Source organism: Budorcas taxicolor, chromosome 17 (assembly GCF_023091745.1).
Source record: "Budorcas taxicolor isolate Tak-1 chromosome 17, Takin1.1, whole genome shotgun sequence".
Taxonomy (NCBI): Eukaryota; Metazoa; Chordata; class Mammalia; order Artiodactyla; family Bovidae; genus Budorcas; species Budorcas taxicolor.
The window spans coordinates 34845729-34873406 of record NC_068926.1 but is presented as its reverse complement, the minus strand read 5'-3'; the positions used below and the strand labels follow the sequence as shown (position 1 = coordinate 34873406).

At 36.5% G+C, this 27678-nt stretch overlaps 1 protein-coding gene across 1 annotated transcript in view; it reads left to right on the top strand.

Moving 5' to 3' along the window:
- Positions 1-27678, top strand: part of SPATA5 (spermatogenesis associated 5) — a 343990-nt gene that overhangs the window by 256166 nt on the left and 60146 nt on the right. The gene's annotated exons all lie outside the window — the stretch shown is intronic.

Sequence of the window (27678 nt, the reverse complement as noted above, 5' to 3'; positions counted from 1 at the left end):
GGGGTGCAGACGATCATACTATTCAAAGGGCTCAGCACTTGAAAAGACATCAAGGCTGGAGAGAGGATAGTATGTTCTTTATTTCAAGGACAGTGGGAAACAATTGATGGTGTTAAGAATGTGATTGCAGAATGGCTGACAGTTACCCCGTTTGCTTTGAAAAATCATTTCATCAATCCCGCACTCTGTTATGACCAATCTTTGAATTCCAAGAATAGGATGCAAGGATAACCATGGAAAGTCTCTCAAACACTGAAACTGGGCCAAAGTTAGAATCCGCAGAATCTGGCGGGTTTGAAAGTGGGAAATGAGAAAGAAGAGACATCGTTCCTAGGTTTCTGGGTTGGTGGAAAGGCTTTTTACTGAGAATGGGAAATATTGGAAATTTTGTCAGCTTGGAAATGAAAATTATGAATTATGTTGGGTATGTATGGATATACCTTTGTGACATCCAAGTAGAGATGTCAGTTAGAAAGTTTGACACAGAAGCCTGGAGCTCAGAGGAGAAATGTAGGCCTGCCATTTACATTTGGGGAATTTGTCTATAGATGATAACTGAAGTCAAAGAATTAATGGAAAAGTGAAGAGAAGGAAGAGAAGATTAAGTGTGAATTCTGAGGAACTTCAGTCTTTAAGTTTAGGTAGAGGGAGAAGAACCAGTCAGCAGGCAGGGCTGAGTAAGAACATCCGGAGAAATGAGAGGTATAGTGTGGAGTGTCAAAAGCCAGGAGAGACGTGTTTTAAGAACAAAAAAGTAATTTAGCTTTTCAGACCCTGCTGAAAGTTTAGGCAGGATATGGGTAGATAAAGTGTTTTTTAATTTAACATTAATGACACTTAGTCGTTGATTATCTTAATCAGGGTCCTTTTGGTGGTGTGATAGGAACAGATTGGAGTCAACTGAGAAAAGTGACAGATGAGTAACTAGAGACAGCTATTGCTTTACTCTCTAACTATGCATGGGGAAGAAAGAGTTGGGCAGTAGCTAGGATGAGGTAATGAACCAGGGTTTTTGGTAGATAAGAGGTATATGAGTGTGGTTAAACCATGATGGAGAAAAGAAAAGAGAGTCAAACTTGAATTTTCCCAGAGTAAGGACAATTGCAATGCTATGTTCAATGTTGGCAGGATGATGTGGGTTTGAAGGGAGAGCTGCTCAATAAGAAGGCTAATTGGCCTGATAAAAACATACCATCTAGTCTAAATTTCATTTCTTACCATCACACTGAAACCAGGTGAGGACATTGCTTGCTGTTTCTAAAGGAAATCTTTTTTATTAGACCAAAAAGGAAAACTAACCCCAAAAAAGCAGATGAAGATACTGAACTGACATCAAGGAGCAATATCAAGTAATAAAAAACAAAATTCATTCATTGTTTAAATCATTAAAGCAGAGTTGTCTATTTGAGAACTTTTATATCTGCAGTCCTATTAGTTTTAATATCCAAGTGTTAATTCATGATCTATATGATTTTTAATTCTTTCTTAGAGAATGTGGTAGACTTTAGTTGCAACTATCAAACTCTTTAACGGTTTGTAATATTTGCCTAGAATTCTATTTTTTCTTTTTTTCATACAGAGATCTCTGTCCTCCCACCTTCAGAGTAAGATTTGAAATGATACAGTCACATCTGTTAGAGCTATGCTAACCTCTGTTGTCCAGCTGTTCTGGTTCTATTTTCTTTCCCTTTCCTCTCCTCCTAGTCTCCCAAATCTTAAAAAAAAAAAAAAGTTGGGATAGAAAACAAATTGTGTCTCTTTTATATTGATATTTAAGGTGGAATAAAGGTAGTTAAAAAAGCGTCTGTCAACATAGCACTATCTTGCCAAGCTAAGTATTTGGGTTGGAAATCATTATTTCCCAACTGCTTCAAAACAGGAAGTATCTCTGTTAAATGATAGATAGCTCCCTGATGCTGCAGGGAAGGCCTCTTTCATTTCTCTGCATTTTTTAGCAGTACAGTGAGTTCTGCAGTTTCACACATAGGAGCCAAATATATACATACCTAAATACATACATGTGTATATATATGCACACATGTATATTAAAAAATACATTTGCAGTATGTGTTCATACACACATATCAGTACAGGCATATCTCATTTTGTTGTGCCTTTTTTATGGTTTGCAAACATTGCATTTTTTACAAATAGGTTTGTTATTATCCTGTGAGTCTATAAGCACAATTTTTCCAACAGTATTCACTCACTACATTTCTCTCTGTTATATTTTGGTAATTCTCACAATATTTTAAGGATTTTCATTGTTATTAAACTTGTTCTGATAATCTGTGATCAGTGATTTTTAAAAAACTTTATTTGTTTATTTTTTAACACCAAAAACATTTTGTACTGGGGTATAGCCAGTTAACAGAATTGTGTGTTCTGATTGCTCCACCAATTGGCTTTTCCCATCTCCCTCCCTCTCCTTGGACTTTCCTGTTCCCTGAGACACAATATTGAAATTAGGGCAAATAATAACCCTACAATGTCCAAGTGAAAGAATCAATTGATGTGGCAAACTTCATTGTCTTATTTTAAGAAATTGCCACAGCCACCCCAACCTTTAGCATCCACCCTGATAGGTCAGCACTCATCAATCAACATCAAGGCAGGACCCTCCACCAGGAAAAATATTTTAACTTTCAAGACTCAAATGATGTAACCTATTTTTAAGGTTACAAATACAAGAAAGTATTTTTAAATGAAGATATGTACATTGGTTTTTTAGACATAATGCTATAACTTTATAGGCACTAGGAAACCAAAAAATCTGTGATTCACCTTATTGCAATATTCACTTTATTGTGGTGGTCTGGAACCCAACCTGCAATATCTCTGAGGTATGCCTGTCTGTATGTGTAAATATATGATAAAATACCTTCAAAGGTTTTAAACATAGAATTTCTTTTCATAAGCCAGCCCAGGCACATCCTATCCAACAATTCAGGCAAAGTTCTTGAATCTGTCAGAAACAGCCTATAGGTTTGCACTGGGTGATTAATTGCCAGGAGATTCTGGTTCTATATTTCATTAGATATAATTGTTATCTTTTCTAAAGGTGTTCTTTTACTAAGCTCCTACCTTAAACAGGGGGAAACACATACACACATAACTTACATTCCTGATGCTTAGCACTTCTTACAAAAAGAAAAAGGAAAAATTTAGCTTAATCCAGTAACAAAGGCCTATTTGTCTTGGCTCACAGATGATTTTTCCCCCAGTTTTTACTAAAACTTAATAATATTTTAAATTACCTAGAAATTTGTCTTCGTATAGCAGTGTGGAATAATGGAATATAGTTTAGTTATCATGATCTGAGGGTATGGAATTAAACCTTAGTTCAAATTCCAGCTTTGCTATTTAATGTTCCTCTTACCTCTGGCAGTTATTTAACCTCTTAAGCCACCATTTTTTGTCTTATAAACTGCAAATTAGAATATCTCCTTCTGAGTGTTATTGTGAGGATTATATGGATTACCATAGTAAAGCATTTATCACAGTTGTGAATATATAGAAGGAGCTCAATAATGTTATCATTTTAAACATATTTAGAATGCTTCCTCTAAATCTGCCACTTAATCATGTATGACTTTTGGCATTAATTTAAGTTCTGTGGACTTATGTCTCCTTAGCAAGTGTAAGAGTTTAGAGATGAGAGATATCTATATGACACCGATATCCTGTGACTTTCTAATTATCCTAAGGTCAAATTAAGGAAATATATTGCTTTAAATACAAATTATTCTTGCCTTCCCTCAAAACTGAGAATAGCAAGGAGCCTAGCTTCTGTTTACAGGGTAATTTTTGCATTACTTTCAACTGTGAGTATTCACTAGGATGTACTTTGGTGTAGTGACTGAATGTGGACTCTTAAGACTTCTAACATTTCCCCCAGCTCGCTTACTGTATAACTGGGCAAGTTATTTCACCTCTTCCCTACCTCAGTTTTGTTATCTGTAAAGTGGGATTAATAATAGTATCTAACTGCCAGTGTTGTGAGGATTAAATTAAATGAGTTGTGTTATGTAATGGACTTAAAACAGTGTCAGGAATACATTGTCTTCCATAGGAAGGTGTTTAATTGTTATCATCATCTTCATCCTGGAGCAGCTTCTCCATTGCCTTTAAAAAAAAATTATTTATTTATTGGCTGTGGTGGGTCTTTGTTGCTGCACATAGGCTTTCTCTAACTTCAGTGAGCTGGATCGGGAAGATCCCCTGGAGAAGGAAATGGCAATCCACTCTGGTATTCTTGCCTGGAAAATTCCTTGGACAAAGGAGCCTGGCGGGCTAGTCCATGGGTTTGCAAAAGAGTCAGACACTACTTAGTGAATAAACAACAACAGCAAATTCTACCTATTATGATAGGCAGTTAGGGTTTGGTTTCTCTAAAACACAGGGACTATTTATGACTATAGTCCTATGAATATTTAGGACTAAGATCTCTAAAGATGCACACATACCAACAGAGTGAGAGCAGAAAATGTTAGTAACTTATAGTCATGATTATTTTGTGTGGCATTTTTTTAATGTACATTTGTGTGTGTTATATCGGTGGTCATGTATGGATGTGAGAGTTGGACTGTGAAGAAAGCTGAGCACCAAAGAACTGATGCTTTTGAACTGTGGCATTGGAGAAGACTCTTGAGAGTCCCTTGGACTGCAAGGAGATCTAACCAGTCCATTCTAAAGGAGATCAGCCCTGGGATTTCTTTGGAGGGAATGATGCTGAAGCTGAAACTCCAGTACTTTGGCCACCTCATGTGAAGAGTTGACTCATTGGAAAAGACTCTGATGCTGGGAGGGATTGGGGACAGGAGGAGAAGGGGATGACAGAGGATGAGATGGCTGGATGGCATCACTGACTCGATGGACGTGAGTCTGAGTAAACTCCGGGAGTTGGTGATGGACAGGGAGGCCTGGCGTGCTGCGATTCATGGGGTCACAAAGAGTCGGACACAACTGAGCGACTGAACTGAACTGAATACAGAGATACATGTATATACTTTCTGAATAAATACAGGAATACTGGGAGAAAGTGCTCAAATTTATTTTAATAATATGAATAAAAATCGAAAAGTTTGAGGACAACAGTCCCAAGAGCCAGTGCCTTCCACACTGACTTGGCTGTCAGCCTCAGTTGTCTCCCAGTACTCAGTGGAGACAGACAATCAAACTTAATCTCATAACTCCAGAAAGACCTTAGCCAGGGAGTGATTCTTTGCTAAAGACAGGGTAAACACAGTGTGGAATCTGGGTTATTCTGGGTGCTTTGACCACTTGGTATGACTGAATAATGAGGTGACTGAGAGATGTCAGATCAATCAGTTCTTTTCAGTACTCATATTTGGACTTGACTATGTAAGAAAATTCTGCTGTTCTCAGTATCCAGGAATCACAAAAACACACTTTGATAGGATAACCAAAATCTTCTTCTGCTTATATTAAATGGCAATATAACAGAGACTTTTCTGACACATTTAAAAATATTTAATTATAAATATACTTCCATAGGATTGAGGAAATGATTTTTTTTTTTTTTACTTACTCTGTTTAGAAAGCAACAGGAATAAAAGAAAGCCAACACATTTATTTCTTGAGTGGATTCATTTTAAACCAGGGTAGCAGCATTTAGAAATAATTCACAATGGGTTTTTTGTGTTGTGTTTTTGTTTTTGGTCTCCATGACAAGTTTTCCTAATGGGTTAATAAGGCCTATATTCTAGGACATAGATACTTAGAGGTCAGTGACCACACTCATCTCTTTAATAAGTGGATTCTTTGGGGAATCTGATGTATATACTCTCTGGAAAATGTGCATACACAGTTTTTGCATACCAAATTTGGCCTCCAGTTTTTTTTGTTTTTTTGTTTTTTTACTTTATTTTACTTTACAATACTGTATTGGTTTTGCCATACATTGACATGAATCCACTCCAGTTTTAAGAGTTAACAGGTACTCCCTTCCCTAGGGCTCCATGAACCTTTAGGTCATTGAGATCCTCAGACCGGTGAAGGGGATGCAGCTATGTCTGTACTCCAACCCATGAGCCACTGTGTAATCCCTGTAGTACACGCATGCTGCTAAGTCATTTCGGTTGTGTCTGACTCTGTTCGACCCCATGGACTGTAGCCCTCCAGGCTCCTCTGTCCATGGGGATTCTCCAGGCAGGAATACTGGAGTGCATTGCCTTGCCCTCCACCAATCACTGTACTATTGACCCCATTCTGTAAACCGTTGATTTTCCAGGTTTGACTTCAGAAAGTCATTGGTACAGTTCCTAGTTTTATGTCTTGTTTTTACACTTGGAATTGTGTTTAAATACGGTATCTGTATTATCTGCTTGTTATGTGCTTATCTGCTTACAAGCGGATAGTTGACAGAGCACATCTTATAGCAAATTTATGAGACAGGCAAGACAGAAAGAGTTGCATTTTACAGATGAGAAAACATAGACAAGAACAATTAGGGTGATTTGATTCATTGCTGACGTGGGGACAAGGGACCTTCCAAGTTTACCTGTTTTTTTCAAGCCAGCTTCTACAAACTGTGTCTCTCAGAGTCTAGTCTCTGGACTCCCTGCATCAGAGATCGCTTGCATACCTCTTAAGCATGCAGTCTGCTCTCTCCCTCCAAGCCTAATATATCCCAATGAAAGTGAAGTCGCTCAGTCATGTCCGACTCTTTGCAACCCCATGGACTGTAGCCTGCCAGGCTCCTCTGTCCATGGGATTTTCCAGCCAAGAGTACTGGGGTGGGCTGCCATTTCCTTCTGCAATGTATCTGAGTGGACTGTAAATAGGACATGAACCCTCCTGGATTAAAGAATAAGTCAGATGATTCCTGAGGATGTTGAGGTTTAAGAAATGAGAAACTACTTGAACAGTGGTTTAACTGTGACTCCACATTGCAATTACTTGCACAGCTTTGAGAAAATACTTTGCCTGAGCCTAGACCGATAGAGTAAAACTCTCTGGAGAAGTGAATGATAGAGTAAAACTCTCTGGAGAAGTGAGTCCAAGGAAATCTGCTTTTTAAAAGGTTGATTATAATGCCCAACAAGGATTAAGAGCCACTTTGTAAAGGATTTGGAAACTTTTCCCGTAGAGGATCACATAGTAAATGTTTTAGGTTTTGCAGGCTGTATCTTATCAGTTGCAGCTACTCAACTCTGCTGTCCCAGAATGAAAGCAGCCACAGGTAGCACTTCGGTGACTGAACACAGCTGTGTTCCACTGCCACTCTGTTTGTAAAACAGGTGGCGGGACAGATTTGGCCCACAGACTGTGATTTGCTGAACTCTCCAGAGGTACGTGGTTCTGCACACGCCTCACTGAGCCACCTTTGGACTGTGGCTCTATATCTCAGGTACTTTGAGTTATTTGACATGAGGGTTGAAAACTACTGTATTAAAACTCAACTAATAAGTAATTGAGTCAGAATTTTTAACTATGTGAAAGCAAGAGAGGAAAGAACCTGGTAGTGTATATTATCAAAGATAATATCAAAACAAAAAGGTGTTAGGTATGTGGAAGAAGAAGGTGCACTGAACAGCCAGAGCAGATAAAGCACATGCAGTATTAATGGTCATAGAGCTCAGAAGTGGGCTAGGATCAGTCTGAGAGTTGTTTCTTTGTTTTTTTTTTAAAGGAAAGGATAAAGCGGTCCTTCACTCTCAGATGGTGGAATTGATAAGAAATAACTTCATATACTTGTTATTTTGAACCTTCAAAAATTGGGTTGTTGGCAACAGTAGAAAAGAGAATCATTCTGTTTGGAGTGAGAGGCAGAGAAACAGTCAGCTCAGTGGCTGGAGAACAATCATGAACCTTGCCGATACAAGCAGGGAGGCCATGTGCAGAGCGCTGTAGTGCTGCTCTGCAATACCCTTCAGCCTTGTGCCCATTCAAGTCACTGTGTAAATCTGTCACACTGCATCTCTATCATTGATAGCTACCTTTAACACAGAATAACACATGCGAGGGGGAAAACTTTGAGTCAACAAGAAATGGTTCATTTACATTTACCATATCATCTGTTCAGTTCAGTTCAGTTGAGTCGCTCAGTCGTGTCTGACTCTTTGCGACCCCATGAATTGCAGCACGCCAGGCCTCCCTGTCCATCACCAACTCCTGGAGTTCACTCAGTCAATCGAGTCAGTGATGCCATCCAGCCATCTTATCCTCTGTTGTCCCCTTCTCCTCCTGCCCCCAATCCCTCCCAGCATCAGAGTCTTTTCCAATGAGTCAACACTTCGCATGAGGTGGCCAAAGTACTGGAGTTTCAGCTTCAGCATCATTCCCTCCAAAGAAATCCCAGGGCTGATCTCCTTTAGAATGGATTGGTTGGATCTCCTTGCAGTCCAAGGGACTCTCAAGAGTCTTCTCCAACGCCACAGTTCAAAAGCATCAATTCTTCAGTGCTCAGCCTTCTTCACAGTCCAACTCTCACATCCATACATAACCACTGGAAAAACCATAGCCTTGACTAGACGGACCTTTGTTGGCAAAGTAATGTCTCTGTTTTCCAATATACTATCTAGGTTGGTCATAACTTTTCTTCCAAGGAGTGAGCGTCTTTTAATTCCATGGCTGCAGTCACCATCTGCAGTGATTTTGGAGCCCCAAAAAATAAAGTCTGACACTGCTTCCACTGTTTCCCCATCTGTTTCCCATGAAGTGATGGGACCAGATGCCATGATCTTCGTTTTCTGAATGTTGAGCTTTAAGCCAACTTTTTCACTCCCCCACTTTCACTTTCATCAAGAGGCTTTTTAGTTCCTCTTCACTTTCTGCCATAAGGGTGGTATCATCTGTAATGGATTAAATACCCCAGCTACCCAGGAAATTAATATTCTCAGCAATTTGTTTGTACCACCCGATATTTCTTGTATGCATCTGGTAGGTATGCTCCTGCATGTGGTAGGTATCTGTAGGTAGGTCACCTTAAATTTTGACAAAATGATTTTTTTTTAAATTTGGACAAATATGTGTCCGTTGAATACCTTATAGTCCAGTGGAGGCATTAAAACATAAGCAAATGTTGTAGTATAACCTATTCAACAGACATGTAAACAATGTTTAGGAGTAATGTAGAGCAGGAAATAGAAGACTATTCCATTGTGTGTGCAGAAGTGATTTGAGGGAAGAACCAGAATTTTCATGGAGTACATAGCATAGGGGTGGCTGAGTAGGACTTTCTGAAAGATCAGCATGTATGGAGGTTCAAAGCATATGCTATTTTCCGTGAATGACAAGGTGTTTAGTATTGGTAGAAAACAAAGAGCAAAAAAGAAAGAAAACAAAGAGCAGAGAGGAGTCAAATGATGGGAGCTGATTCTGGCAAATAAGCAGGGGACAGATCATTTCTCCCCCGATAACCACCTTTCACCTTTTTCCCCCATTACCAACCTATGGGTTTATTTATATTTAAATATTATAAAAATTGGTGTTTGCATATAAGGAAGTTTCCACCCCTTTTCAACCTTATGGAGAACTTTAAAAAGAGTGCATTTTTATAGAGATATTGGAAAGATTAATTGTACTATTTTTAGTTTTCCTCTGTAGTATATCAAAAAGCAGATTCACTTTTTATAAGAGGAATAATTGATTATAGATAAATGCTGTTTTGGTTTTGTAAAAGAGTTCCTTAATAGAAGTGGGTGAAGAATATAACATTCTAGTAGAAGAACTTAAGTGTGTGTGTATGTGTCTGTGTGTTGAATTATTTTTGTTATATTTTCTTCCCTGTTTTGTACTCCTCATCAAGTACTGCCATTTATTGTGATACATTCTTCCTAAACACCTGCTGTCAAATGTATCAAGTCTTTTCTTGCACAGTGCTACGGGTTTCTACAGAACTGAGCAGGCCCAACATTAGATAGCCTACAGACTGATTGATTTATTTGTTTTAATACAAACACATGCTCAGATGTTGTCATACAGAAATCTTTTTAGAAGAATTATTTTTCAAAGAACAAAGAACGTTGTAACCCTAGCACCTAATCCTGTGCCTGGCACAGAGTAGATACAAATGTTTGTGGAATTGAACAGTTCTGTGAAGTCTCAAACTGAATAGTAAAAACTTCCTCAATTCTAGGGATAACTGAATATCTTAAATAGCTATAATATGAACTGAAATGTTTAAAAAGCATTTCTAGCAGTTTAAAAATGAAGTTGTGACATATTGTAAGATCCAGATTTTAATTTGGCAAGTATTACTGTCTTTGCAGAATACAAGTACAAATCTGTTTAAGAGAAATCCTGCTTTATCTTTCTTTGCAAAATGGGAAGGCATTGTCAAAAGCAGAAAATGTCTAGTAATAAGTTGAAAACTTTGGGCAGTTTTACCTCAAAGATACATCTTAAATTGTCCTTTTCTGGTTCACTGCCTCTGTTATTATTTATGTTCTAATTTAAGACCTCAAGATTGTATTCTTTTCCTAACTGGAAGCTGCACTTCATTCCTGTGCTACCTCCACACTGCAGCCAGATTTATTTCCTTAAGCAGAACATTGAGCCTGTCCTTCACCTGATTACAAACCTTTCACAATTTCCTATGAACTATGATGTGAGAAAGACCAAAGTTCTTGGCATTGCCACCATATGTAGTAGAATCATACGTGTGGAGGATATTTGTTTGTTTTACTTCATCTACCTCCATAGTCCCATGTTTCATGACAAGACATGTCATACATGGTAATAATAGCCCAACAAAGTTGCTACTGGACTACCTAGAGCATCTGGCTTCTTTGGATTCCTGGCCCTCCTGAGACCTGAAAAAAGCAATGTCTTAAGCACACCTGTAATCCATTCTTGGTGCAACTGTTGAAAAGGTGAGCACAGTAAATCCTTTGCCTTCCCAGAAATGATTTGTACATGGCTGCACCTTTAATTCTATGGACATAGTATTTTTATCTGCCTTTTCCCACCTTCTCAACCTGGTAAATTTCCCCTATTTGTCATATAAGGGCCATCTCATTTGGTTCAGGGTACTGTTTCTAGATTTTTTAAGGCAATTTGAAAGTCCTTATTTCCGAAGTCTTGTCTCAAATTAATTAATCTTGACTCTCAGAACTCCTTACTTTCCATTATCTGAATCAGTTGTAATAAATATAAGTGGACTACTAATGAGTTTATGTTTTACAAATACAAATAAAATTTTTGTTTCCTCAGATTTGGGGGATTCTTTCCCACCTAGATTATATTCTCCATGGTTTCAAATATACCTAACTCAAAAGGGCTATTTATTTAAAGGATGGTGTGTATAATGCAAATATATATATCATTACTATTTACTATACTACAAAATTTTAAAATCTCAAATGATTTCTTATGAAAAGGTTTACTAAGCTAGAAGCTGTAAGAGAAGAATTATGAAAGTGGGTTTTCTTGATCTAACAGAACCTATTGCTTGTTTTAAGTGTAATTGATCTCAAACACGTACCTGTCAACTCTCTCTGCCTTTCCAAATGTTTTATATATGCATTAGGTAAATATTGTTGGCTTCATCTCATTAAATGAGTGGTTTTTAGTTTCATAGCATCTATCAAGTTGGAATTTGATTCTCAATTCATCCTAAAATTATTAAGTTAGCACTTTTTCATGTATTTTGTTACCTTTTCTACTACTGTCTTAACTCATTAGTCACAACTTACTGTATTTAACTCTTTGTACATTGACTTTTTTCCACTTATAAAGTGTAAGTTCTTAAAAGTTACGGCCAAGTCATAATGCTTGGTCGCACTGCTCATTGTGCTTTGTACAAAAACAACTCATTTGGTGTTTTTAAGTTACTTTAAAAATATCACATGGGTAGTTAAATTTTTGTTATTCAGATTTTATGTAAAACCTATTTCTGTTTTCTAATTTCTATTCGACAGATACTTCCCTCAATTTACGTGCAATTTATATGCTTCCTCATTGCCCTAAAAGCTTAATTACCAAATGATATAATGTAGAGTGTTCCTTTCGGGGGCTTACATGGTTTTTACTAAATATTACTTATTTTATTGGTCTCTGAAGCTATTCTTCCTTCAGTCTAATTACTTGTAAAGTTTCCTGAATTTCATACAAGACATTATGAAATTATATTCCTGAAATATTAAGAATTTCAAGCCTTAAAAAGATCATAGCTAAAGTGAAATAAGCAGATGAAAACTAACACTATGTGGTATCATTTATATGTGGAATCTTAAAAAAAACAAAAGCCAGTTTCATAGAAAGAGAATAGAATGGTGGTTGCCAGGGCAATGGACATGGGTATATGGGGACATGTTGGTCAGAGGGTATAAACTTTCAATTATAAGATGAGTAAATTCTGAGGATTTAATGGACAGCTTGGTGACTATAATTAATATATTATTATGTTGCACAGAGTCGGACATGACTGAAGCGACTTAGCAGCAGCAGCAGCAGCATATACTTGAAATTTGCTGAAAATAGATCTTAAGTGTACACATAAAGGAGTTAACAATGTGAGGTGATGGATATGTTAATTTTCTTGATCTTGATAATAATTTCCCAATGTATATGTATATCAAATCATCATGTTGTATACTTTAAATACATATGTGTTAATTTTCTCAATAAAACTGGAAATAAATAAATTTAAAGAGCAACTAAATTTAAAGATATAAATCATTTCCATACCAGCAAATTGGACAACCTAGAAGAAATGGACAGGGCTCTCTAGAACCATACAAGCTGCCAAAACTGAGTCAAGAAGAAATAGATAATTTGAACAGATCAATCACTAGAAGTGAAATAGAATCTCTAATTTAGAAACAGAAAAAAAAAACCCTGCAAACAAAGGCAGGAACTGGATGGCTTCACTGGGGAATTCTGCCAAACATATCCAAAGAAAAACTTATACTATCCTTCTCAAGCTATTCTAAAAAATTGAAGAGGATGGAATACTCCCAAATGCATTCTATGAAACTGTCATCACTCTGATACAAAAACTAGATAAAAACACTAAAAAAAAAGAAAAGAACAGGCCAATGTCTTTGATGACTACAGATTCAAAAATCTTCAACAGAATACGAGCAAACTAAATCCAATGATAGATAAAAAGGATCATACTGAGAGGGTAATAGGTAGAAAGGCCAAAGGTCCCCAAGCAGCAGGAGGAAATAAACTGCAAGTGGCAGATGGTTTTATTCTTTTTCTACACAAAATTAAAAGAATTTTCTTTTAATTCTGTGTTCCCTGGTAGCTCAGCTGATAAAGAATCTACCTCCAATGCTGGAGACCCTGGTTCAATTCCTGAGTCTTTCTGTCCCCTTCTGATTTCTATGTCAGAAGCTTTCTCTATCTCTTTCTATACTTTAATAAAACTTTGCTACACAAAAAAGCTCCAAGTGATCAAGCTTCATCTCTGGCTCTGAATCAAATTCCTCTCCTCTGGAGGCCACGAATCCCATGTTGTTCACAGTTCATAGCAGCAATACATCGTGATCAAGTTGGTTTCAGTCCAGGGTCACAAGGATGATTGAACAGTGCAGAAGTCAATTAACGTGATATACCACATTAACGAAAGGAAACACAAAAAACACATGATCATCTCAAAAGACACATAAAAAACACTTAAGAAAATTCAACATCCATTCATAATAAAAACTCTTAAAACAAAGTAGATATAGAGGGAACATATCTCAACATAATAAAAGCCATTTTGACAAACCCATAGCTCACATAATACTCAAAGGTAAAGAGCTGAAAGCCTTCCTGCTAAATTGAGGAACTAGACAAGGATAACTCTCTCTACTTCTTCTATTCAACATAGCACTAGAAGCCCTAGCCACAGCATTCTGAGAAGAAAAAGAAATAAAAGGTATATAAATAGAAAGGGATAATATTTGCAGATGATGTGATAATCCATGTAGAGAACACTAAAGCCTCCACACAAAAACTGTAAGAACTGATAAATTCAGCAAGGTAGCAGGATATAGAGAAGGCAATGGCAACCCACTCCAGTACTCTTGCCTGGAAAATCCCATGGACAGAGGAGCCTGGTAGGCTGCAGTCCATGGGGTCGCGAAGAGTCAGACACGACTGAGCGACTTCACTTTGACTTTTCACTTTCATGCATTGGAGAAGGAAATGGCAGCCCACTCTAGTGTTCTTGCCTGGAGAATCCCAGGGATGGGGGAGCCTGGTGGGCTTCCGTCTATGGGGTCGCACAGAGTTGGACACGACTGAAGCAACTTAGCAGCAGCAGCTGCAGGATATAAGATTAACATACAGATATCTGTTGCATTTCTTTATACTAACAATGAAATATCAGAAAGTATTTTAAAAATCCCATTGAAAATCACATCCAAAAAAATTTCTGGGAATAAATGTAACAAAGAGGTGAACGACCTATATGCTGAAAACTATAAAACACTGATAAAGAAAATTAAAGATTCAAAGAAATGGAAAGCTGTCCCATGCTCTTAGATTAGAGGGATTAGTATTATTAAAATGACCATACTACCCAAAGCAATCTACATATTTAATACAGTCCCTATCAAAAGATCCATGACATTTTTCACAGAACTATAACAAATAAACCTAAAATTTGCATGGAATCATAAAAGACCCACAATTAATTGCCAAGACAATCCTGAGGGAAAAAAAACAAAGCTGGAGACATAACCCTTCCAGACTTCAGACTATACTACAAGCCTACAGTGATCAAAGCAACATGATACTGATACAAAAAAAAAAGACATATAGATCAATAGAGTAGATTAGAGAGCCCAAAAAAACCCATACAACTATGGTCACTTAATCTATGACGAAGAGGCAAGAATGTGTGATGGATAAAAAAGTCTTCAACAAGTAGAGCTGGGAAAGTTGGACAGCTACATGTAAATTACTGAAATTCTAACACTGTCTCACATCATATATACAAAATAAATTCAAAATAGCTTAAAGACCAATGTGACATGTAAAACTCCTAGAAGAAAACATAGCCAAAACACTAACATAATTTGTAGCAATATTTTCTTAAATCATTTTCCCCAAGCAAAAGAAAGAAAAGGGAAAATAGTCAAATGGGTCCTAATCAAGCTTAAAAACTTTGCACAGGAAAGGAAACCCTCAACAAAGTGGAAAGACAACCTCCAGAAGAATGGGAGAAAATAATTTGCCAATATTGCAGCCAGCAAGAATTAATATCCAAAATGTACAAACAGCTCATACAACTCAATACCAAAAAAACAAATAACCCAGTCATAAATGGGCAGAAGAACCTGAATAGACATTTTTCCAAAGAAGACATACAGATGGCCAACAGGCACATAAAAAATACCCAGCATCCCTAATTATTCAGTTCAGTTCAGTTCAGTTGCCCAGTCGTGTCCGACTATTTGTGACCCCATGAATCACAGCACGCCAGGCCTCCCTGTCCATCACCAACTCCCAGAGTTGACCCAAACTCATGTCCATCAAGTCAGTGATGCCATCCAACTATCTCATCCTCTGTCGTCCCCTTCTCCCGCCCCCAGTCCCTCCCAGCATTAGGGTCTTTTCCAATGAGTCAACTCTTCACATGAGGTGGCCAGAGTATTGGAGTTTCAGCTTTAGCATCAGTCCTTCCAATGAATACCCAGGACTGATCTCCTTTAGAATGAACTGGTTGGATCTCGTTGCAGTCCAAAGGACTCTCAAGAGTCTTCTCCAACACCACAGTTCAAAAGCATCAATTCTTTGGTGCTCAGCCTTCTTCACAGTCCAACTCTCACATCCATACATGACCACAGGAAAAACCATAGCCTTGACTAGACAGACCTTTGTTGGCAAAGTAATGTCTCTGCTTTTGAATATACTATCTAGGTTGGTCATAACTTTCCTTCCAAGGAGTAAGTGTCTTTTAATGTCATGGCTGCAGTCACCATCTGCTGTGATTTTGGAGCCCCCAAAAATAAAGTCTGACACTGTTTCCACTGTTTCCCCATCTATTTCCCATGAAGCGATGGGATCAGATGCCATGAACTTCGTTTTCTGAATGTTGAACTTTAAGCTAACCTTTTCACTCCCCTCTTTCACTTTCATCAAGAGGCTTTTTAGTTCCTCTTCACTTTCTGCCATAAGGGTGATATCATCTGCATATCTGAGGTAATTGATATTTCTGCCGGCAATCTTGATTCCAGCTTATGCTTCTTCCAGCCCAGTGTTTCTCATGATGTCCTCTGCATAGAAGTTAAATAAGCAGGGTGACAATATGCAGCATTGATGTACTCCTTTTCCTATTTGGAACCAGTCTGTTGTTCCATGTCCAGTTCTAACTGTTGCTTCCTGACCTGCATATAGGTTTCTCAAGAGGCAGGTCAGGTGGTCTGGTATTCCCATCCCTTTCAGAATTTTCCACAGTTTGTTGTGATCCACACAGTCAAAGGCTTTGGCATAGTCAATAAAGCAGAAATAGATGTTTTTCTGGAACTCTGTTGCTTTTTGATGATCCAGTGGATGTTGGCAATTTGATCTCTGGTTCCTCTGCCTTTTCTAAATCCAGCTTGAACATCTGGAAGTTCATGGTTCATGTATTGCTGAAGCCTGGCTTGGAGAATTTTGAGCATTACTTTACTAGCATGTGAGATGAGTGCAATTGTGTGGTAGTTTGAGCATTCTTTGGCATTGCCTTTCTTTGGGATTTTAATGAAAACTAATTATTAGAGAAAAGCAAATCAGACAACACAAGAAACATTCCCAGAAGTCAACTGTGTTCATCTCTAGGCTGAGTAATGTGGATCAGCAACACGAAAAGATTTAATAAATACAGGCATATTCTAGGACCTCTTCTGTTAATGATTCCTTTATTAGATTCCTGATGAAGAGAGCAAGCATATTTCTATAACTTCTCCCTTCCCTATTACTAAAAGTCTCATTTCTGAGACTATGATAAGATGCAGGGAGAGGAAGAGGCAAGTTGAAAGTTGTTAAATAGTAATCCCTTTTAAACACTGAGATTTAGAAACATAAATCAAGAATCTGTATTTTAACCTGATTTGTCTACTGTTGTTCTAACCTCGTGGTTTTAGAACATTTATTCTTTTATTCATTCAAAGAACATTAATGCTTACCTTGTGCCAGGTTTTAGGATCCAAAGATAACTAGCATTCCGTGTATTCAAGGAGTGCAGTCAAGTACTAGGATAATTATACAGGAACAGTAACGATGATAATAACATCTAAATTGAAACATGCATGCCATGTACCAAGCACTGTGCTGAGCCCTTTATTTAGATTATATGATTCAATCCATAGAGTCATCCTCTTGAGTAACTAGCACTGTTAAGGATTTTAAGGTACCAAGAAGTTTAAATGATTTATCTAAACACACAGATAATACATGATGGTGCTAGAATTTTAACCCGGTTAGACTGATTCTTGTCCCCTCACTTTTAACCTGTATGCCAAATTACAAGTTATATGGTACTCAGAAGAGTCATAGAAGGTTGTATAAAAGAAAAGACTTTTAAGTTGAAACTTGAACAAGAAGTGGAGTTCACCTGATAGGCTAGCAGATAAAATGTCATTCAGAGCTGAGAGTGACTTATGTGTGAGAACAGGGTGTAGAAAGTAGCATGGAGTTTGGCTAACTCTGAATGCTTAGATGCTCTTGGAGTCAGAGGATGAGAAAGGGAAAGTAGCTGGAGATAAGTTGAGAGAGTTACACCAAAATTATAGAACCCTGAAATAGTATGCTTGAATATGACTTTTTTCCTTGAGGTGCCATTCAGTGATTAGAAAATAGGGAGTTATAGTATTTGCAGTTAGAATAATTAATCTGCAATGATGTAGACACAGAGAGGGAGAAAAGGAACGAGTAAGTCTGCCGGCAGAAAAACAACTAGCAATATAGTTATGGTATTCTAGACAAGAGATTATGTTGGCCTGACTTCATTGAGTAAGCATGTATTGAGTGCCTTGAATATGAGTGTATATGAGTGTATTGAATGGAAGAATATGATATCTGCCATTACATTCCGCCTGCAATCTGTTGGGAAAGACAGACAATAAACAAACACACGAACATATGGAGAAGATGGAATACAAGTGACAGTTTCAAGAGAGATTGAAGAGGTAGCATTAACCACACCTATTAATCAGTTGAATTTAGAGAGAAAGATGCCTAGAGTAAGTCCAAGGTTTCTTTGAAATAAATCAGAGCTGTTACCAAAGATGCACCTCTTTCTCTACTTTCTGGAACTGTTTTCTCCATGAGTCATGATACATTGATATGTTTTCATCAGAGTAAAATGTAAAGGCTCAGTATTGCTTTTCTTCATAACAGAAGATATTCCCTACACTCACATACACACCCATGTTGATCATTTTCATTCTTTCTTTTAAAGGGGGTAAGCGTATAGTGTTTATTGAACACCAGCCTGTGCCAGACACAGTGCTAGATGATTTACATATATCATTTCTCTTAATCCTTCTAAAAGCCTTGTTGATCATTTTAAATGAATAGGAGCCAACAGAACCTAATTTTTCAGAGTGTCTATTATAATACTTGGGTGTGAACAAGTATTTCTGTACTAATTAAATTAGATTTGGACATTGATAGAATATAAAATTGCAAATGTTGAACTTCAGAATTTATAAGAAAGAAAGAGTAGAGTTCATTTTGTAAAGGTCAGAGGAAAGAAAGGGAGTAGTGTTAGTTTAATTAAGTAGTGTAATTACTAAAATTATACTAACACCTTTTCAGTAAAGACCATGTTACAATAATCAGGCATTGCCTTGAGTAAGATAGTGTATGGGATTGAGTCCAGAAGACCCATGTAAAAGGTCATCTAATATAGTCATGCTTAGTGTGAGGTGCACAAGCAGATTTCGCTTGAACTCTGGAATTATTTGCAGAATTGCGTGGGGATGATTTCTCTTCTTGTGTATTTTGAGGGAAATTCTTGTCAGAAGTATATAGGCTTCTCTGATTAAAAAACCACTGTCATTTTCACTTGTGAGGAAACTGAGGTTGTTAGAAGTATAGGGACTTGCCCAAAATGTTGAAAAAGTCCTCTTTAAAAGGCTGTTTGCCCAACAGTTGTTTAACCTAGAGTTAATATAAGGCTACAGTGTCTGTGTCCTTGCAACCAAAAAGTATTCAGTTTTAGGAAGCCTGGGCTTGTTTTTTCATTGAGAATTGTCATATGGTGATTTAAAAATAACAGCCATCATTCAGAATACATTCTTCCACCCTAGTATTGCAGAACAGTATTTTTAAAGAAATTCTAGGAAGGGTGTTAACTCATTCAGGGTTTTACAGGAAGGAAAGCTCTTTCCTACCTTTTTTTAAGCTAACTTTCACTGACAAGATTAAACCAGAAAAAGCTTAGCTGGCTGTTGGCCCAGACAAAGTTATAATCGTTGAAGTATACTCAACCTCCATTGCCCGGAGAAAGCTACAGCTTAGGGGAGAAGGGGTGAGGACGGAGCACAGATGCTTGCTGAGTGTTGTTCCAGAGACTCAGATGACGTGTGTGCTCTATATCCTTTGCTGTGTTATTCTTTCAATTATTAGAAAGGAAATTTTAAAATAGCCTAGAATGACTAGTGTTCCCAGAAAGGTGAAAAGGATACTTCAGCTTTAAAAAACTAACCAAGCCATTCACAGCTGTATCCCTAGCAACTAAAAGGGAGCCGGGCACACAGTAAAGGTATAATCTTTTTGTGTGTGTGTGTGTAAAAGAATTCTTTAAGTTATTGTGTCACTTATGTTATATTTCAGAACAAGAATTTTTTTCCTTCGTCCATTGATCCTGAGTATGATATTGTAGTGGCAAGATAGTAAAAAAGAAAAGGTGTGACTCAACATTCAGAAACCTCGTGATTTCAGTTCAATTTCTGTCATTTATTGCATGATCTTGGGCCTCATTTTCTTTCTTATTGGGGGGTATAACAATATCTAATTCACAGAATTTAGAATAATATTAAATGAAATTTGCTATGTGAAAATTGCTTTGTAGATTCTTAGTTAAATCGTTCAGTCATGTCCGACTCTTTGCCACCCCCATGGACTGTAGCCTACCAGATTCTTAAGGGCTATATAAATATTAATGTTGATCTATTTTTAATAATTTGAAAAAAATGTGTTTACTGATATCATCCTAATGTCCTGAATCCTGAATTTGTTCATTTTAGGTAGGGAAGAAGTGATCCCAGTGATTGAGATACAGGTTCTAATTCTATGATAAAATACATTTCAAGATAATCATGTGTCATTTCTACCTAATGAGCTAATGTTACGTGTGGGGAATAGTCTGAAAATAATTAAAGCATTCATTTTTAAACAAGGCATTATATTTATTATGTATTTGTTAATTGACTTTTTGTTTTCTAATTTGTACATGACTTAAAAATTACTACATATTTATTAAATGCTCAGCATATTCTAGGTATTGTGATATGTGCAAAAAGTATACAGCACCTTTTTCCAAAGTGGAAATGTAATATTAACTTTTGAGATATTCTATTATGAGAATTTGGAGTAGAATTTCTATATATTACCTGTAGTTCTGTCTTGGAGATTTCTCATACCCATTAGTATCAGCTCCAAAAATCCCTGCATGTAGAAACCTGTTTAATTTTGTTTCTACCCAGTGTTGCCCTAGCTTATTTTAACAAGAAAATCCTTTTTTTCTTTCTTTTTATCTGCTAACATTTTTTGAGCAGTTTATGAAACACCTGTTTAAGATACATAGTATTGACTCCATGAGTTTTAATATTCTATTTGCAACTCTAAATATAAATATCAGATGATTTTTTTTTTAAAGTGGAAGATATACTTGTCTGGAATTGGAATGGTCGTGATGCCTGTCATCCATCAGTTCAGTTCAGTCAGTTCAGTTGCTCAGTCGTGTCTGACTCTTTGCAACCCCATGAATCGCAGCACGCCAGGCCTCCCTGTTCATCACCATCTCCTGGAGTTCACTCAGACTCACGTCCATCGAGTCAGTGATGCCATCCAGCCATCTCATCCTCGGTCGTCCCCTTCTCTTCCTGCCCCCAATCCCTCCCAGCATCAGAGTCTTTTCCAGTGAGTCGACTCTTCTCATGAGGTGGCCAAAGTACTGGAGTTTCAGCTTTAGCATCATTCCTTCCGAAGAAATCCCAGGGTTGATCTTCAGAATGGACTGGTTGGATCTCCTTGCAGTCCAAGGGACTCTCAAGAATCTTCTCCAACACCACAGTTCAAGAGCATCAATTCTTCGGTGCTCAGCCTTCTTCACAGTCCAACTCTCACATCCATACATGACCACAGGAAAAACCATAGTCTTGACTAGACAGACCTTAGTCGGCAAAGTAATGTCTCTGCTTTTGAATATACTATCTAGGTTGGTCATAACTTTTCGTCCAAGGAGTAAGCGTCTTTTAATTTCATGGCTGCAGTCACCATCTGCAGTGATTTTGGAGCCCAAAAAAATAAAGTCTGACACTGTTTCCACTGTTTCCCCATCTATTTCCCATGAAGTGATGGGACCGGATGCCATGTCATCCATATACATGGCCAAATCATAGAAATTGAGCTATAATAGCTTGTTAAGAAAATGTTCTTTCTCTTATTGAATGGTTATATTACTTTTCAAAAACTGCTTAGTCCGAGAACACAGTCTGTTCAAAATGATCTGAAAACATCTCTAGTGCCCTTAAGTTTATTGATATTTAATATTGAGAATCTCAATATTATATATCAATATAATATATGTTGATATATAATTATATAATACTAAGAAGTTTAATCATCTTTATTTAGCTATAATTTGCATATAGTAAACTGCATCAACTTAAAGAGTATAATTCAACTAATTTATGTGTGTGTGTGTGTGTGTGTGTGTACCTGTGAAACCACTTCTGCAATCATGATGTAATAATAGAACATTTTGGTCAGCCTGAAAGGTTCCTTTTGCTCCTTGGCAGTCCATCTTTCCCTTTACCCCAGGCTCCAGCCAGCCACTTGTTTGCTTTTTATATAGATTAGATTGAAAATTTTTACATATTTTATATAGATGAAATTTATAGTATGCAGTTTTCAATGTCTGCTCTGTTTAACTCAGAACAATGGTTTTGAGACTTGTGCATGTTATTGAGTGTAGCAGTAGTTTTTCTTTTTTATTGCTGAGTGGTATTCTATTATATGTAAATACATATTTGTTCATTCATGAATTGGTAAACATTTGGACTATTTACAGCGTGGAGCTGTTGTAAATTAAGCTGCTATGAACATCTGTGTACAACTCTGCATGACTATCTGGGTTTGTTCCTCTTGGATAAACACCTGTAGAGTAGCTGTATTGTTCTGGTGGGAAACTTTCTAAACTGCCAGTTTTCCAAAGTAGTTGTGCTATTTTATGTTTCCATTAAGAGCCTATAGTTTCTAATTTTTCTGTATCCTTATTCAATCTTTGGTATTGTCAGTTTCTTTAGTTTTAGTCATTTTTATGAGAAAGTAATGATATCTCATTGTGGCTTAAATTTGCATTGATCTGATGAACCATGATTCTGTGCAGCTTTGTATTCAACATTTGCTTGCTTGCCAGTCCTATAGCTTCTTATATCTGAATCTGTTTAGATTTCTTGCCTACTTTCTGTTGGGTTGTTCATTTTCTTATCATTGAATTTTAAGGTTTATTTCTATATTTGAATACAAGTTATTCATTAGATATGCCTATTGTAAATATTTTATCCCAGTCTGTGGCTTGTCTTTTATTTTCTTAAAGGTATCTTTAGAAGAGAAGTGTTTATTTTTATAAAGACCAGTTTATCAATTTTTTAATACTTCTAGTAGTTTTAGCTCTTACATTGAGATTCATGATTCATCTCAAGTTAATCTTTGAGTTTGCAGTGAGTTAAGAGGTCAGTGTTCATTTAGAAAATGTGAGTATCTAGTCATTGAGCATCATGTCTTAAATTACTTTCCTCACTGAATGCATTAAAAATAAAGATCAATATGGACTCCATATTCCCTTCTATTAATCTGCTGTGTCTGTCTTATAGACTTCATCACACCATCTTGTTTCTTAATTAGCATTATAAGTTTTCAAGTCAGATAAATCCTTCAACTGTGTTCTTTTTTTAAGTTTTAGCTTTTACTATTCTCAGTTATTTGCATTTCTGTATAAATTTTATAATCAGTTTGTCAGTTTTTTTTAAAGTCTGTGTAATTTTTATTGGAATTGCATTGAGTCTGTAGATAAATTTGGAAAAAAAGAATATCTTAATAGTTTTGAGTCACTGTTTAAATTGGTCTTCTTTAATTTCTCTCAACAGTGCTCTGTAATTTTCAGGGAAGCATTCTGTTGTTACTTTTAGTCCTCCTTTATGTTTTTATGTTTCCATTAGGTGGATTTTTTAAAACTGTATTTTCTAGTTTGCTGCCTAATACATCTTTTCTAGTTTTAAACTTGTATCCTCTAATCTTGCTATTAGTTGTTCTGTAGATTGCTTAGGAGTTTACATAAACTATTTTATATCCTCGGTAAAGGAGGATAGTTTTTTACTTTTTACTCTTCCAAGTTCTATACCTCCTTTCCCCATACTCTCTCCACTCTGGTTTTACCTTACTGCAAAGGCTAGTACTTCTGTTATAATGTTAGGTGGAAGTGGTGAGTTTTTTACCTTGTTCTTGATCTTAGGTAGAAAACATTGAATATTTTGACATTATGATGTGACCTGTAGGTTTTTATAGCACCATATATTATATTGAAGAAGTTCCCTTCTATTCCTAGTTTGCTGAGAACTTTCTTGTCATGAATAGATCTTAAATTTTGTCTTTAGTTTTTCTGCACATACTGAAGTGATTATATGGTTTTTCTCCTTTGTTCTGTTACTGTGCTGAATTATACTCAATGGATTTTGAGTGTTAAACTAACCTTGCATTCCTGGGATGATTCTTACTTGGTTATTATGATTTATCCATTTTATATATTGTTAGATTCTATTTGTCAATGTTTTTAAAGAATTTTTAGGTCTGTGTTTATGTCATCAGTCTGTAATTTTCCATTTTTGTGATGTCTTTCTCGAGTTTTGGAGTTAGTATCATACTGGCTTTTAAAACAAGTTGAGAAGTGTTCCCTTCTCTGTATCCTAAAGTGATTGTGGTGTTCTTTCTTATAATTTTGGTGTTATTTCCTCTCTGGTAAAATTCAGAAGGGAAGCCATCTGGTTTTGGATTTTTCTTAATGGGAAGGTTGGTTATAATGAATTCAATTTGAGAAGTTCAGTTCCATTAAAAAAGTGTAGAGCTATTCTGATTTTATGTTTCATTTTCTGTCCATTTTCATCTTGAATTTCTCAAGAAATTTGTTTATTTTTATTGTCAAAGTTGTTCATAATAATCGATTATCCTTTTATTATCTTTAGGATCTTTTAGTGATAAACCTTTTTTTCATTTCTAATTTGTTCTCTCTTTTATCCTTGTTCAATCTAGCTAGAATTTAATCAATTTTAAAAATCTTTGTGGAAAACCACTCTTAACCTTTGATTTTTGTCTCTTGCTTGTTTCCCATTTTTATTGATCTCTGCTCTCATGTTTCCTTCCTTGTACTTACTCTTAAGTCATTGATTTTAGACTTCTTTACTCTTATAAACATTTAAAGTAATAAATTTGCCTCTAAGCACTGGAAATGGCAATCCACTCCAGCACTCTTGCCTGGAAAATCCCATGGACGGAGGAGCCTGATAGGCTATAGTCCACGGGGTCGCAAAGAGTCAGGCACGACTGAGCCACTTCACTTCACTTCACTTCACTTCACTGCTTTAAGTATATTTCACACATCTTCAGTTGTTCAATTTTCATTATCATTCAGCTTTAAACATTTTCTAATTTTGTTTGTGATTTCTCCATTGACTAATGTCTTATTTAGAAGTATGCTGTTTAATTTCTAATGTGTTTGGGATTTCCCTCTGTCTTATTTTTATTCATGACTAACTTATCTTCTTGTATTCACAGCTCTACTCTGTATGATTTCACTTGTTTTGAATTTGTTGAGTTTTGTTTTACTGCTTATCATATGGGCTATCTTGATGAATATACCCAGTGTATTTGAAAAAAATATGTGTTCTGCAGTTATTGGACATGATGCCTATATATAAATTTCAGTTAGGTCTGAGTAATTGATGGTCTTGTTAGATCCTCTCTGTCTTACTGATTGTTTTCTGGTTCTATTAATTACTAAAAGAAGAGTGTAAAAATCTCCTATTTATGTTGTGAATTTATGTTTATTATCTTTTTAATCCTGTCAGTTTTTACTGTATATATGTTAAGGCTTCATTATTAAGAACATACATATTTGTACGAAGGTTCTGAGACTTTACCCGATTTGAAAGCTAACAAGTTAGCCTGCCATAATTCCATAGAGTCTGGCAAAAGACATGAGACTCCTAAGTCAGAGACAAAGATAATTTATTACTCACAGGATATCATCATTTTTTATGCCAGCTCGCTAAGAACTAAGTCCCACAGAGCAGCTATATGAAGTTTCAATGTTTGTGTTTTCTGTAGTGTTTTATGTGTGGTCCCAGCTGCATGTTTAAGATTTTGTTTTTTGTTGTTATTGTTGTTGTTTTAGGTTTTGTAATAAGATGGTAACGATAACCCTGTATGCGAGACAGCAAAAGAGACATAGATGTATAGAACAGACTTCTGGACTCTGTGGGAGAGGGAGAGGGGGGGATGATTTGGGAGAATGGCATTGAAGCATGTATAATATCATGTAAGAAACGAATTGCCAGTCTAGGTTCAATGCAGAATAGAGGATGCTTGGGGCTGGTGCACTGGGATGACCCAGAGAGATGGTATGGAGAGGGAGGTGGGAGGGGGGTTCAGGATTGGGAACTCATGTACACCTGTGGCGGATTCATGTTGATGTATGGCAAAACCAATACAGTATTGTAAAGTAAAATAAAAAAAAAAAGATTCATGTCTGAGTTCTTGTCTTCCATACTTTCCGTATTCCTATCATGTCTTTTTTCTAGATATTTCATATATAAAAACACGTAAAAAATACACTGTTTTGCATTATAAGTGAGTATCTCTTATATATTCAAGGAGTACTGTTTCTCATTATGCCAGTAGCAAGAGTAATTTTTGGCATATCTAAGGCATCTACATGTTTGTGGTATTTCATTTCCAATCCACTTTCTTTCTTTCTGAAGATTCAGTTTTTCATCTCATGTCATTTACCTTCAACCTTAAGAACTTCCTTCAGCATTTTCTATAGTGTAGATCTACTGGTTTTCTTCCAGTGGAAAGGTCTACTGGTAGATATTCCTTGGTTTTGTTCCATCTGAAAGTGACTTTAGTTTTCCTTCGTTATTGAAGAGTACTTTTCGCTGGGAATAGAATTCTGGGATGACATTTTCATTCTTTCAGCATTTTAAAGATGTTGTTCTACTGGTTTCCACATCGTTTTGATTGAGAGTCATTGGTGATTCAAATCATTGTTCCCTGTGTTCACGCTGGCATCTTTAGTTTTCAGCTGTTTGACTGTAATATGTTTGTGTGTGGTTTTCTTTGTAGTTATTTTTTTTGAAATTTATTGAGCTTCTTGATCGTGTCAATTCATGTTTGTTTACCAACTGGGAGGAATTTTCAGCTTTTTCATCAAATGATTTTTTCTACTGCGTCTTTTTTTGGATTTTTATTATATATATGTTAGACCTTTTTTGTCCCATAAGAATGATCTTTTCATGTAAATCTTATCATTTCACCTTCCTGCTTAAAGCCTTCCGATGGGAGTTTAAGGCCTTATAATCTGCCTGTGACTATCTCTCTAACCACATTTCCTACATCTTTTCACTTGATTCAAGATTTCTACCACAGTGGGGTTTTTTATTTCTCTGGAACATACTGGTCATCTGTGCCTTTACACTTGATGTTTCCTTTACTTTGAGTTCTCTTTTCCCTAATTTCTGTATGGGTGACTTCCAGGAGTATCAGCAAAATTTATTTCTTCAAAGAGGCTTTCTCTGACTGCCCCCACTAAAAGCTGCTGCATCCTGTCAACAGACACACTTTAGTTATTTCTTTTAATAGTTTTATTAAGATATATTCACATGCCATAAAATTCATCCACTTAAAATATACAATTCAAAGGTTATTAGTATATTCACAGACATAATTAACTATCACTTTAATTGTTTTTACACATACCTATCTTATTCATGCTATTTCCTAGAACCAAGAACAAAGTCTGGTGCCTCAGATGGTAAAGTGTCTGTCTACAATGCGGGAAACCCGGGTTCGATACCTGGGTCGGGAAGATCCTCTGGAGAAGGAAATGGCAAATCCACTCCAGTACTATTGCCTGGAAAATCCCATGGACAGAGGAGCTTGATAGGCTACAGTCCGTGGGGTCGCGAAGAGTCGGACATGACTGAGCGACTTCACTATATTTGGTTTTACACATACCTATCTTATTCATGCTATTTCCTAGAACCAAGAACAAAGTCTGGTATATAGTACATGCTCAATATTTTTTTTCTGAATAGATGACTTCATTATTTCTAAGATAATTCAGGCATTAGCCTTCAATAAAATATTAGGCAAGTTTTTTGACTGCCATCAGCTTTTAGAAGTATTCTTTGATCTGAGCTGTTATTTTGAGACCTCTGGAATAGCTTAACCCATATTTTAAGAATTACTGCAGGAAGTTATCCAAACACAAATCTTTTGATATGATGA